This window comes from Oryctolagus cuniculus, chromosome 5, assembly GCF_964237555.1.
Source record: "Oryctolagus cuniculus chromosome 5, mOryCun1.1, whole genome shotgun sequence".
NCBI lineage: Eukaryota > Metazoa > Chordata > Mammalia > Lagomorpha > Leporidae > Oryctolagus > Oryctolagus cuniculus.
In genome coordinates this window covers 70,799,618-70,814,408 of record NC_091436.1, presented here as the reverse complement: position 1 = coordinate 70,814,408, position 14,791 = coordinate 70,799,618, and the positions used below count along the sequence as shown (strand labels likewise).

General features: G+C 37.6%; 1 protein-coding gene across 1 annotated transcript in view; it reads right to left on the bottom strand.

The window, feature by feature from the left end:
* The window catches only part of ASCC3 (activating signal cointegrator 1 complex subunit 3), a 366,541-nt gene that overhangs the window by 297,524 nt on the left and 54,226 nt on the right, over nt 1–14,791 (bottom strand). The gene's annotated exons all lie outside the window — the stretch shown is intronic.

The window sequence follows — 14,791 nt, the reverse complement described above, 5'->3', positions numbered from 1 at the left end:
AAGTTGATTTCAGAGTCAGAAAACCAGTGTTAGAATTCAGACTTTCAATTACATAACTACATGATAAAATTATTCTAGAATGTGTTTCGATTTCTTCCAGTATGATCTGGGAATATATATTTTTTTCCTTCTTAGAAATGTTATACTCTAATTTTACATGTGGGAATGATATATTACCCAAATTTTTACTGTACTCAGGGAATTCACAAAAATAAAATCATAAAATAGAAGTTTATGTTGAGTATATAAGACATTAAAAATGTAATCAATACTTTCTTGTGCTTTCACTGCAGATGTACACACACACACACAAAAAAAAAACAGTAAAAGCAAAATGATTCTGTCCTATGAATTTAAATACATCAATGAGTATTTACTGAGCATTTATTACATACCAGGTACCATCATTAGCATTTTACTAATGTTACCTAATAAATACTAACAACCTTTTATATAATTTTTTGTTGTATTTAGAGTAATAAAACTTTAGAAAATGTAAGGAGAGGCTGGCATTGTGGCACAAAGGGTTAAGCCACTGCCTGACACACTGACATTCCATATCAGAGTACCAGTCTGAGTCCCCATTTACTCTATTTCCAGTCCAGCTCCCTGCTAATGGGCCTGGGAGAGCAGCAGCAGATGGTCAAAGTTCCTGGGGCCCTTCTATCCACTGAGAGACCAGGATGAAATTCTGGACTCCTGGTTGGCCTGGACAAGCCCTAGCTGTTGCAGCCATTTGAGGAGTGAACCAGCAGATGGAAGATTGTCTTTGTGCCTTCCCTTGTCTCTGTCTGCCTCTCAAATAAATAAATCTTTAAAATGAACATGTAAGGAAAATTAAGCTTCAGAGAACTGATATAAAAGTTCAAAGTTACACAACAGTATAGAATTGAGTTGTGAAATGATATCTGAATGCAAACATAAAGAAATCTGCACCACATTAGGGTAACACCCTCAAATATTTCCAGAAACTTGTAATATGAAATAAACACAGAATATATTGTGCATGAACAATGATACCAAAGTAGGTAATATAAAAGATATTAATCAGTCATATATAACTCATGACACCACCCACCTACTGCCACCAAAAAAAAGGTGGTATGTGGTAGAAAGGGTTTCAGACAAGGATAAAGGCTATAATAAAAGACACTATATTTCCTTCTTTTCCTCAGCATATTATTTCACTTATTTGCCTGCAATAAGAATATAATATACAGATTGCTGGGATCCCTGAGATGTGTCCAGAAGATCAAAACTATCTCCACAATACTTAGTCTAGTTTTTTTTTTTTTTAAACTTACTTTTTGTGTTGATATTTGCACTGATAGTGCAAAAGCAATGGTAGGTAAAACTGCCAATGCCTATGGACAAATCAAGCCAACAGAATTAAATTGTATTAGTAATAATCGTATTCTTCAGCATGACCCAAGCTGTCACAAAGCACCAGCCTGTTTCAGTTAAGGGGTGGGCACTTGGCACTGCAGTGAAGATGCTCCTGGGAGGGCAGCACCCCATGTCAGAGTGCCTAGGTGCAGGTCAAGATCAGCTCCCGATTCCAGCTTCCTGCCAATGCACACCCCAGCAGGCAGCAGAAGCTAGGAAGATTTTTCCAGGTAACACCATTTTGAGTTGAAATAATGAAGACAAAACATTATTTTGTTATTCAATGTTGGGTATTTGGCAGATATTTTCTCAAAGAGCAAAGAAGTGAGACTGCCACACCAGGAAAACTACTGAAAGGAATTGTTGCCAATGGTAAAGTTCAAGTTTTTATGAGAAAATTACATATTTGAAAAACTTGTACTTGCCACTATAAATCTTATTATTTTCTATAAATCTGGCTATCCACAGTAGCCAAAAGATGGAGACAATCCAAATGTTCATCAACTTATGAACGGATAAACAAAATGTGGTATATCCACACAATGAAATCTTACTCAGTTGTAAGGAGTGAAGTAGTATACAACATGGATGAATTTGTAAAACATTTTAGTAGCCAAAGAAGCCATTCCCAAATTAATAATAAATGTTATTTATACCAGTCCCAAATTAATAAGAAGTGATTCCATTTGTACAAAACATCCCAAATAGGACAATCTACAGAGACAGAAAGTCGATTGGTAGTACTCTAGAGCTGGAAGGGGAAGGAGGAAGGGCATGGAGCATGGCAGTTACAAAGATGCAGGATATGTTTTCAGGGAATATAAATTTCCTGAAATTGTGGTCATGATTGCACTTTTATCCACATGCATAGTAAAATAATGATCTATGCCCTTTTAATAGGTGCCCATATGATGTGTGAATTATATATCAAGAGAGCTATAACTTATGAACTTAAAATATTAAAAGTTTAAAGTTATAAGCAAATCACTTAAGGGTTGAAAAATAAAGATTAAATATAATTTTCCCTAAATGTATTTTAAGGGAATATTCTGATTTGCTGTTGGATATAAGCCCTGTGCTTAAGTCAAAGTGTGGTATTAAAGATCCTGCAAATTTAAAATCAGATACCTGAAATACACACCTGTATACTGGCTTTTTCTCACACTGTAAATAAAATGATACTAGAAAACACTCTACATGCAGCACGAATTGCCATTTAAATCCTATCAACTCTCAAAGAATTTATTAATTCTTAAAATGCAATCACTTATTCTACAAGAAAATAATGTATATGCCACCTTGATGGGATTAAATTGGAGTCCCCTGGTATGTTTCTAACTCTACCATTTGGGGCAAGTCAGCTTGAGCATGTCCCAAATTGTACATCTCTTCCCTCTCTTATTCCTACTCTTATGTTTAACAGGGATCACATTTCAGTTAAATTTCAACACTTAAGAATAACTGTGTATTAATTACAGAATTAAACCAGTCATATTAAGTAGAACAGACAAAAAAACTACTAAGAGGGATAATGTATTAAGTTGTTCATTAACAGTCAGGGCTATGCTGATCAAGTCACCGTTTCCCATAGTGTCCATTCCACTTCAACAGGTTTCCTTTTTGGAAATATATATTTCACTTTGTGTTTCTAGGGGGGTGCAAACTGTTGAAATCTTTACTTAATGCATACTAAACTGATCCTCTGTTAAAAAAAAAAAAAAAAAAAAAAGAAAAGAAACGAAACTATCAACTCCCAACTTGACTCTCACTGGGATTAAACATGACAATAGGTCTGATCTGATTTCATCATCATTAAAAAAAATCATCTATTATTTTTCACTTTATGTTTCTGTGTGGGAGCAAACTGTTGAAATCCTTACTTAATGTATACTAAGCTGATCTTCTGTATATTAAGATAATTGAAAATGAATCTTGATGTGAATGGAAGGGGAGAGGGAGTGGGAAAGGGGAGGGTTGTGGGTGGCAGGGACGGTATGGGGGGGAAGCCATAGTAATCCATTATTCGTACTTTGGAAACGTATATTCATTAAATAAAAGTTAAAAAAAAAAAAGAAAAAAAGAAAATAATGTATAATGGCAGACATATGTTTATATTTAATATTGGCTACTCAAAGTTACTTACTCCAAAATGCAATGTTCATACATGATAAATTTTAGTTAAAATGTCTAGTTAAACAATTTTAGCCCCAATTTTAGGAAACCACTAGTATATAAGAAAACATAGCATGGGATCACAACACAAAGAGCTCAATATTTCTCAAAAATAACACAACTAAATCCTACAAACAAAACAAGAAGGCAGTTTTGGTGTCAAAAGCAGGATTTCCATGACTCCAAGGCAAAAAATTTCAGAAAATGGTGATGTCAGCTGCCAATTAGATTTAAACAAGTGCCAAAATTAGCCTTCCCGTAACATCTGCCACCTTCATCCATATTGAGAGCAGGTGCAGTTCTCATTCAAGATTTGCACTACAAACTAATTTGGCACTAAAAAAGTGTCTGTTGTAAAGGTACAGCTGTTTGGATCATTGCTCTGTACACTCGTGCAAGTTTCCAATGCATCAAATTAAAAAAGAGAGAGAGAGAGAGAGAGAGAGAGAGAGACAGGGAGGGAGAGGTTAGCTATGAGTACAGAAGTAGACAATCACTGAATAAATTAAAAAAAAAAAAAAAGAATGCAGCTCTCAAATAATGAAAAGGAAGTTTCACTAGCCTGGCTAAAAACTACGAATCTGAGATTTCAGGGAGTCACAACAGATACAGATGGGTAACATACAGATGGATAATTAAAGCCATTATTATCTGTTTTTTAAAAATTTAGAGAGAGACAGAGATAGACAAGGGGTCTGTCATCCATTCGTTCACTCTCCAAATGCCCACAAATGCTGGGCAACACCAAAGCAAGTAGCCTGGAACACCTTCAGGGTCTTCCACGTGAGTGGCAGGGACTCAAATACTTGCGCCATCACATACTTCATCTCAGGCTCTGTATTATCATCAGAAAGCTGGATCACGAGTGGCGTAGCCAGGATTCAAACAAGGCACTCTGATATGGAATGTGGACATTTCAATCAGCATGTTTTGTTTTGTGTAAGATTTATTTATAGATTTATTTCTTTTAAAGGCAGAATGACAGAGAGGGACAGATAGACACTGATCTTTCATCTACTGGTTGACTCCCTAAATGGCCAGATCATCACAGCTAGGCTGGCAGAGGCAAGAGACAGGCACCCCCATCCAGGTCTTCCACATGCGTAGCTGAGGGCCAAGTAGTTGGGCCATCCTTCACTACCTACCTAGGAATATTAGCAGAAGCAACCAGGGCACAAGATGGGACTCTGACATAGAATAACATCGTGCCAGCGCCATGGCTCAATAGGCTAATCCTCCGCCTTGCGGTGCCGGCACACCGGGTTCTAGTCCCGGTCGGGGCACCGGATTCTGTCCCGGTTTCCCCTCTTCCAGGCCAGCTCTCTGCTATGGCCCAGGAGCGCAGTGGAGGATGGCCCAGGTCCTTGGGCCCTGAACCCACATGGGAGACCAGGAGAAGCACCTGGCTCCTGCCTTTGGATCAGCGCGGTGCGCCAGCCGCGATGGCCATTGGAGGGTGAACCAACGGCAAAGGAAGACCTTTCTCTCTCTCTCTCTCACTGTCCACTCTGCCTGTCAAAAAAAAAAAAAAAAAAAAAAAAAAGAATAACATCGCATTGCAAGCAATAGACTGTATAGTTTTTAGTGTTATCATAAAACCTTTTCATTAAATTTTAAAATTAAGTCTTCATTAAATTAATGAACGAAAGTAGTAAAAGTTAAGCAATAGTCTAAATTCCTGCTAAGTCAAAAACAATTATTTTAGAACATATACAGAATAATTTTAAAACAGCATCACTTCCTTGTTTCTTCACAATGCAACACTTAATAAAAATAGTTTTCTTATCTCTCAAGAAAGGTAAATTCCACTTTCTGCCATATACCAAATTATATCATTGCTAATACAATAGGAACAAAGCTATAGAGAATGCTATATTCCCATCATAACATCAAATCAATCACAGATATTATATCACCTTAAAAATAAAGTGAAAAGTTCTATTAAACCTTTAAGGTAATACACCATCAAAAATAAAACTATAAACCCTATGAAAACTGGTTAAAAAAAAAAAAGGAAAGAAAAAGGAGGGGGAAGGGTGCTAGTGTTGTGGCACAATGGGTTTACACACCTTGGGGCCCCTGCACCCATGTGGGAGACCCAGTTGAAGTTCCTGGCTCCTGGTTTCGGCCTTGCCCTGCCTTTGCATTGCAACCAATTGGGGACTGAACCAGTAGATGGAAGATCTTAATCTCTCTGCTGTCTCTCCCTCTCTCTCTAGAACTGACTTGAAAAATGAAAAACCTATTTGGATTAGAGTCAAAGATTTAGAAACAAAACACTACTGTGCTCAAGTTATTGTGCTGTTTGAACTCTGCTTTTCAGACTATTTATAAATATTGAGCAAAAAATTAAGTAATCATTAGAATAGGCTTTAACACAAATATAACTTCAGTATGTAAAAAAGGACTGTCACTCCCATTCTACTTCCATCCAAGAATTCATTAAAGGTAAAAAATAAGTCTATCTGAAGTCCAGAAAGATTTCTTTCAAAAGAGAGCTCAACTATTTTTCATATCAAATAGTTCATGGGCATTCTGAAAATGCAGAGAAGGCAGAATATCTTGATGTACATGAGGCAATCTTTTCTTTTTTTAAGGCCTTATTTATTTATTTGAGAGTTAGAGTTATAGACAGAGAAAGGGAGAGGCAGAGAGAGAGAGAGGGAGAGAGACAGAGACAGAGATCTTCCATCTGCTGGTTCACTCTCCAAATGGCTGCAACGACTAGAGCTGGGCAGATCTGATGCCAGGAGACTGGAGCTTCTGGGTCTCCCACATGGGTGCAGGAGCCCAAGTGCCTGACCCATCTTCTATTGTTTCCCCAGGCCACAGAAGAGAGCTGGATCAGAAGAGAAGCAGCCAAATATGAACTGGCACCCATATGGGATGCAGGCTCCACAGTTGGAGTGTTAACCTACTATACCACAGTGCAGGTCCCCATGAGGCAACTTTTTAACTGCAATAGGTTTAGGTAGATTACAAGATTATCAGCCACCAAAGGTATTATCCAAGGATTGGTCATGGTATTGTACTGTTGAATAATTCTATCATAACATATCAACTTGAAGGCATATTAAACCAAATATACTAAGAGTGTTAACATCATCCATGATTTATTAAGACTTAAACTTTAAAATCAAGATTTTTAAATTTTCTGAATAATCTGACATAATCTGGCTAGTTATAATAAGACATATTAGAAGTAAACACAAAACCCCACAATTCAGTTTTAACGTGTCAGTGGTAATACAGTTTGTCGGCCGGCGCCGCGGCTCACTAGGCTAATCCTTCACCTTGCGGCGCCGGCACATCGGGTTCTAGTCCCAGTTGCCCCTCTTCCAGGCCAGCTCTCTGTTGTGGCCAGGGAGTGCAGTGGAGGATGGCCCAAGTGCTTGGGCCCTGCACCCCATGGGAGACCAGGATAAGTACCTGGCTCCTGCCATCGGATCAGTGCGGTGTGCCGGCCAGAGCGCGACGGCAGCGGCGGCCACTGGAGGGTGAACCAATGGCAAAGGAAGACCTTTCTCTCTGTCTCTCTCGCTCACTGTCCACTCTGTCAAAAAAAAAATACAGTTTGTCAAATATCCCATTTAATGTTACTACTTTGGTTGAACCATATTTAGAGTGCTCAGTTCAATTCTAATCTATACTTTCTAAAGAAGTTACAACGAAAAATTAATGAATAAGTAACCGAGATGGTAAAGAGACTGTTTAAAGGTGATATTACATGGAAAACTAAGGGAACTTGTGATATTCCACAAGTACTACAGGTAAGACTACAGTAGGACACAATGTTTCATTTCCAAATACTTGAGGGGCTCTTATAAAATTCCAAAACAGACATATTACCTAGTTTTACAAATAGAAAACTATGGCAAATAAGTATAAATAATCACCATAACTGGAAGAAGTGATCATACTTTGGAGACATCCAATACACTGGTTTTATTCCAATAAGTAACAAATCAGTATTGTTTATCCAAGACTTTGCATATTTATTCAAAGTAATAACCAGAGCCCATTTAACTATTTCTCTAAAAATAAAAGGACAACTAAAATAAACATAAATCATTTAGTATAGTGTAAATTTGTAGCTGTCTTTAGTATAGGTTATTTAAACTAGAATTTCTAGTACCAGTCCTTTTCTAGATTAAAATTTTCAAAGCTTTAATATTCTTGAAGTGTAGGATACAGAAAACAAAACAAAATAAAGATATATCTATGAAACATTTTCAGTAGATACAGGCTGAATATTCCCCATCTAAAATGTTAGGGACTAGAGTATTTAGATTTTTTTCAAATTGTGGACTATTTGCATTTACATATGAGATATTCTGGGTAGGGTACCCAAGGATAAATGAACAATTCAATGGAGATCCTTAACAGCTGTAGTTAGACTCCTGCATCCCATATTAGAGTACCAACTAGCTACTCAGTTTCTTATACAACTTCCTCCTATTGTTACCCTATGAGGCAGCAAGTGATGGCTCAAGTACTTGGGTCCCTGCCATTGACATGGAAGATCTGGATGGAATTCAGGACTCCTGGCTTCAGACTCATCTAGCCTTGGCAGTTGTGGGCGTTTGTGGAGTAAATCAGTGAATAGAAGATCTCTTACAAATAAAATGAAAAATAAATAAAAATTAAACATGAAACTTCATTAATGTTTCATATACATCTTACACAAATGGCCTGAAGATAACTTTATAGAATGTTTTTAGTGCATCTGTTTTGCCTATGACTGTCAGATGACATCAGGTGTGAATTTTCTACTTGTGCTGGCATGTCAGTGATTTTGGAGCACTCAGATTTCAGATATTTGAATTAGGGATGGTCATCCTATAGTAACTGTTACTACCCATTCTGTTTGGAGGATACTCACTCGCAAATTTGCTAATGAACATTTTCTAAGACTCACTATCCTTCATCTTCCTCAATACATCATTTCCACATTGCTAACTCCGATGAATCCTTGAAACTCACCGTTCCTTTGATATCCTTGAAACATCACTCCTTAGATATATGTCCTACCATTCTGGCTGCTTCCTTGCAGTCTTCTGGTTTAGGCTTATCCTCAACTTCCTATTAAATGTTATAGCTCCTTAGGGTATTTCCTCACTCCATATTTTCTCATTAGCTGTTCACATCCAAACTATCAACCTCCATGAACAAGTATATGCTGAAAATCTATACATCAGTCCCAGATCACCACTCTAAGCACCGTATGTTAGTTGCTGAGTTAACATCTCCAATTGGAGGACTCAAGTTTTCTCAAAATTTTATGTCTGGAACTGTCCATAGGTTTTCACTCACTATACCCTTTTCTGAGTGTTTTATATATTTTTTTTTTTTTTTTTTTTGCAATTCCTTTCAGTTACACAAATGAGAAGCATTAAAAGTCCTCCTTAACACTTCCTTAACTCTCTGGTCTCACCCCATCCCTGTCATGTAACTTGTTACCAACTATTCTTGATTTTATCCACTGAACAGATTTCAAGTCCTTCTGCTTGTCTGTTTTAAGCTCCCAAGCATTTGTTGCCTATACCACTCAAAGGTCTTCTAAATAGCTTCTCTGCATCTTTGCAAAATATTATCCAAACCATTTTCCATATTACAATCAGAGTGAACTGTATGAAATTCAGATCTGATCATTGTATGCTACCTTCCCTCCACCTTTTGCCAAAAACTCTCCAGTGGTTTACCGTTCTAAAGATGGAATCCTGAAATGATTATAAAACAAAACATAGAAAAAGTTAAACTAAGATTCAAAACTACTTAATTATATACAATCACATTTTTCTTGAGTTTCAACAGCATTACTGTTATTAGGATAACTTTTAGATTAGCACCTTTCTCTGTCACCTCCCCTCCAAGATTTATTTATTTATTTGAAAGGCACAGTGCCAGAGAAGGAGAGAGAGAAGAGGAAGTAGGGAGAGATCTCTTCAGTCCACTGGCCCATCTTTCAAATGGCTACAACAGCCAGGGCTGGGCCAGGCCAAAGCCAGGAACAAGCACTCCATCAATGTCTCCCACATGGGTGGCAGAGGATCAAGTACTTTAGCTATTTTCTGCCGCCTTCTCAGGGAGCTCAGCAGTGGATCAGCCAGGACTCAAACAGATACTCTGGTAAGGAATTCAGGCATTGTAAACAGTGGTTTAACCTGCTGCATCATGCCAGCCCCAGAACAGCATTTTTTAAATCTTCTACTTTGATGTGTGTCTTATGATAAACACAGGTACAACACAGGCATATAATTTAAAATTTAAATACATTCATATTGAGACTGTATGATCAAAAATTATTAGAAGGAATGGTTACAAAAGAGATAGTGCTTTAAAATATTTTTGCACTATTGAAGGTTTTTTTTTTTAAATTAACAATTTTCTGATCAAAGAATGCCTTATAATACAGATCTATATTTAATATAGTGTTATTTCTAAAAACATTTTAATGGTGTTTCTGAAAACTTTGTGTGTTTTACAAAACTTAAGAAAAATAAAGATCACTATAACTCACTGATATCATTACTCATATTTTCTAATCTTTTTTGTGCTTGCATCCTCAGTCATCAACATCATTACCCTTTTGTCAATTAAATAATTTACTGTATTTATGAACACTAGTATAATATCACAGTTTAGCACAGGAAATCTGGGATCAAATAATGAGTATACTGTTTTTCAGCTTTAGGACTTTAAGTATCCTCTCCAAGCCTCTGTATTCTTAAACTGTAAGGAGGACATAATCTTCAAGTGGAATAAAATGGACTGAATAAAGTATGTAAATTTATTTGACCAGGTGCCTTACTATAATAAGCAATTAACTTTAGGTGTTTAGCATTACTAAAATAAATGGTCATAATCAAATAGCAGAGTAAGAAAAGTACACAAAACAATCTGTGTTATGATAATGAAGAAAGCAATATCTAACATTTTTACACTACTTTAAGTTGCAGGCAAAGTATTAAGTGCCTTACATACAAAGCATGCATTTTCTTACTCTTTTGATCTGAAAAAATAGGAATCTTTTATAAATGTATGTAATATTATTGCACTATCATTCAAAAGTAATTATGGCAGAATAAAACTTTGAAGAATACACTCCAGGGGCCAGCATTGTATCACAGTGTATTTAAGCTCCACCTGCGATGCCAGCATCCTACATAGGTGCCAGTTTGAGTCCCAGTTATTCTACTTCTGATGCAACTCCTTACTAATGTCCCTGAGAAGGCAGCAAAAAATGGTCCAAGTATTTGGGCCCCTGCACCCACATGGGATACCCAAAAGAAGCTCCTGTCTCCTGACTTCAGCCTGGTTCAGCCCCAGCTGTTGTGGCCACCTGGGGAGTGAACCAGCAGATAAAAGATCTTTTTCTCTCTCTCTCTCCCCACCTCCCCCCATCCGTAAATCAGCTTTTCTAATAAATACGTAAATAAGTTTTTAAAACAAAACAATATGCTCTAAAAGTACATAATAATATGACTTAATGGGAAACTCATGAATGCAAATATTAACAGAATAACTTTGATATGCATATTTATTTTAGCATTTTTTTCAAGGAGGTAGGTCCACTTGCAACATGCATTTTCTTCTGGTAAAATTAAATACAATATTTCATACTATGTTATAAAAAGCAACACTATATTCAAACCACAGCTCCAACTAAAACTTTAATTATTGGTTAGATCACAGCTTTTAGTTAAACTTCCTGCTTACTCCTAAGTATGTCTACATTTCAATTTGTTTTCTAGGATTGGAAGAATCTTAGGGGTTGGCATTTGTGGCACACACTAACCCAGTTAGGCTATCTACTACCTGTATCTCATATAAGCTCTGGTTCAAGTCCTGGCTACTCCACTTCTGATCCAGCCCCCTGCTAATGTGCCTGGGAAAACAGTAGAAGATTGTCCAAGTGCTTGGGCCATTGATACCCATGTGGTGACCCAGATGAAATTCCTGGTTCTTGGTTTTGGCCTAGATCAATCCTAGATGTTGCACCACATGGGGAGGAACCAACAGATGGAAGATCTGCTCTCTCTCTCTCTGTAACTGCACTTTTCAAATAAATAAATCTTAAACATAACCAAAACAAAGAAGAATTTTACAGTCACCCTTCACATACACTTTCCTAATTTGAGAGACAGAGGGAGAGAGAAACACAGAGATCTTCATTCACTGACTTACTCCCCAGATGTTCACTATAGCCAGGACTTGGCCAGGCAGAGGCCATGAGCCTAGAACTCCATCCTTTCATCTATTCGGGCATCAGGAACCCATGTAGTTAAGAGATTACCTGCTGTTTCCCAGGGTGCAAATAAGCAAGAAGCCAAATCAGAAGCTCAGTAGCAGGGACTCAAACCACACATTCTGACATGAGAATCAGGCATTCCAAGCAGCAAATTACTCACTGTGCCAAGTAACTGTCCATAAGCAACCTTCCAGAGATTTGTTTCCTCATTTGTTAAAAAGTTAGCACTGTCTGATAGGAAGTGCTCAATAAACAGTTACTTCTATTTCTTATAGACAATTTTTTCCTGCAAGTGAACACCCAGCATATTTGTGCCTATGGATGACTCATGCCACTGCTAGAGAACACTAATGGTCAAAAAATCCCTGATGCTAAATCCAATCAGTTTCACTGGAACTTTCACTTTATCATACTAGCTGTAACCTCTGGTTTAATAGGTTTATCTCATTCACCAAATGTAGGATGAACACCAGAAATTTTGTAAACAAAAAAGTCCTTTATCATCTAGACAAAAGCACCTCAAAACTAACAGTGCAAAGTCTAATGGTTAAAAATTTAAACATTACTTATTTCCTCTTTCAAAATCAATTCTTAGGCCGGCGCCGCGGCTCACTAGGCTAATCCTCCGCCTAGCGGCGCCGGCACACCGGGTTCTAGTCCCGGTCGGGGCGCTGGATTCTGTCCCGGTTGCCCCTCTTCCAGGCCAGCCCTCTGCTGTGGCCAGGGAGTGCAGTGGAGGATGGCCCAGGTGCTTGGGCCCTGCACCCCATGGGAGACCAGGAAAAGCACCTGGCTCCTGGCTCCTGCCATCGGATCAGCGCGGTGCGCCGGCCGCAGCGCGCCGGCCGCGGCGGCCATTGGAGGGTGAACCAACGGCAAAGGAAGACCTTTCTCTCTGTCTCTCTCTCTCACTGTCCACTCTGCCTGTCAAAAAAAAAAAAAAAAAATCAATTCTTCATATGAAAAATCTTTTCTTGTTCTTTTTCTTGCCAAACATGATTTAATCACTTGGGAATCAGGTAGATATGCAATATTTTCTAAAAACAAAATATTTTAAGTCACTAATATGAATATTTCATAACAGCAACAGAATGACTTTTTAATAATTTAATCGTATTAGTGCTTTTTGGTCTAGTATCTAACTCAAAGCGAGATATAATCCTAAGGATCTATAATATGCTTTTCAAGTAGAAGAAACATGGCATTTTGAACTAAGCTACTTAGGAAAAGGAACAGCAGTGTACACACAAAAACTAAAATTTTAAATGAGCATCTAAATAGTCAGATTTATAAACTGGAGTAGACAAGAGAGATATTGCTTTTCAACGAAGCTCATTTGCTTGTATATCTTGAAAAATGAGCATTTTCTCCTAGAGTATGCACATACAATTTTAATATTTGTATGAGATTTATTACATTTCATAGAAGACCAGCATAACATGTCTCTTTCCTTACTGGCACAGACAATAAAAATAACAGCATTTATCAACAGGCTTTTTTACTTGAGGAAACAGTAAAAAACTAAACACTCTACACAGAAATTCAGTCCCCAAGAATATTATATCACACATTACATTGGGGGTTGCCACTTGACATACAAAATGCACACTAAGTTATGAAAACTAAAATTCATATAAAACCAGAGAAAGGACTAATGTTACCAAAACAAAGCAAAATATAAATAAGGCTTAACAGTAATATAAAGAACAATGACTTTCTGATTGCTGTAGCTTTCGGCTCTTATTCATAATCATCAAAATACTTATAAAAGCTATACTAAGTTATTCTTATTAAAAACTGCAACTACATTAACATAATTAATTTTTATTAGTTTGATCAAATTAGCTTTTCAATTTTATTCCTAAGTAAAAAGAATGGTTTATTGGTCACTGATTGTGACAGTGCAGTTAGCATGTAAAAGCTACATATTACGTTTAGATGGCCTATAATCTTCAAATGTTAGAGTATTTATAAATCTTTTAAACCTTAATTTGTCACAAAAAATATGAATCCTAATTATAGTCATTTTACTTTTTAAATAAAAACACACAAAAGAATTTTACTTTTAAATTTATTTATAAAATTATCTTTAAAAATTCCATCTTTTTACACTCATGATAGGAAAGAACATCCCTTCTGAGAAAACAGGTATTATCATTTTAATGACATAGAAAAGATGGCTGAAAATTCATGCTTTAAAGTACCTTCTTTGGCAAGACAGAAAAAGATCCAGCTCCTTGCTAATGTGCCTGGGAAAGCAGTGGAAGATGGCCTAAGTGCTTGGGCTCCTGAATCCACATAGAGACCTGGTGGAATTCCTGCCTCCAGGTTCCAGCCTTGGCTGCTGTGGCCCTTTGGAGAGTAAACCAGCAGATGGAACATCTCTCTGTCTGTCTCTGTCTCTTCCTCTCTTTATCATTCTGCCTTCCAAATAAATGAATAAATTTTAAAAAATGGGGCCGGCATAGGTCAGCGTTGTGGCACAGCACATAATGCTCCTGCCTGAAATGCTAGAATCCGATATGGGTGCCAGTTTGAGTTTCAGCTGCTCCACTTCCAAGCCCACTCTGTGCTAATGTGCCTGGGAAAGCAGCAGCAGATGACCCAAGTGCCTGGACCTTTCACCCATGTGGGAGATGTGGAAGAAGTTTCTGGCTTCTGGCTTCAGAGTGGCCCAACTCCAACTGTTGCAGCCATTTGGGGAGTGAAGCAGCAGATGCAAGACTGACTCTCTCTGTAAACTCTGCCTTTCAAATAAATAATTCAATCTTAAAAAAAAAAAAAAAAAAAACTGGATCTGCGTTGTGGGATAGCAGGTTAAGCTGCGATGTCCCAGTCCCTGATGTTCCATTTCCCACCCAGCTCCCTGTTAATGCACCTGGGAAAGCAGTGGAAGATGGACCAAGTGCTTGGGCCCCTGCACCCATGTGAGAGACCTGGAAGAAGCTCCTGGCTCCTGGCTCTGGCCTGGCCCAACCCCAG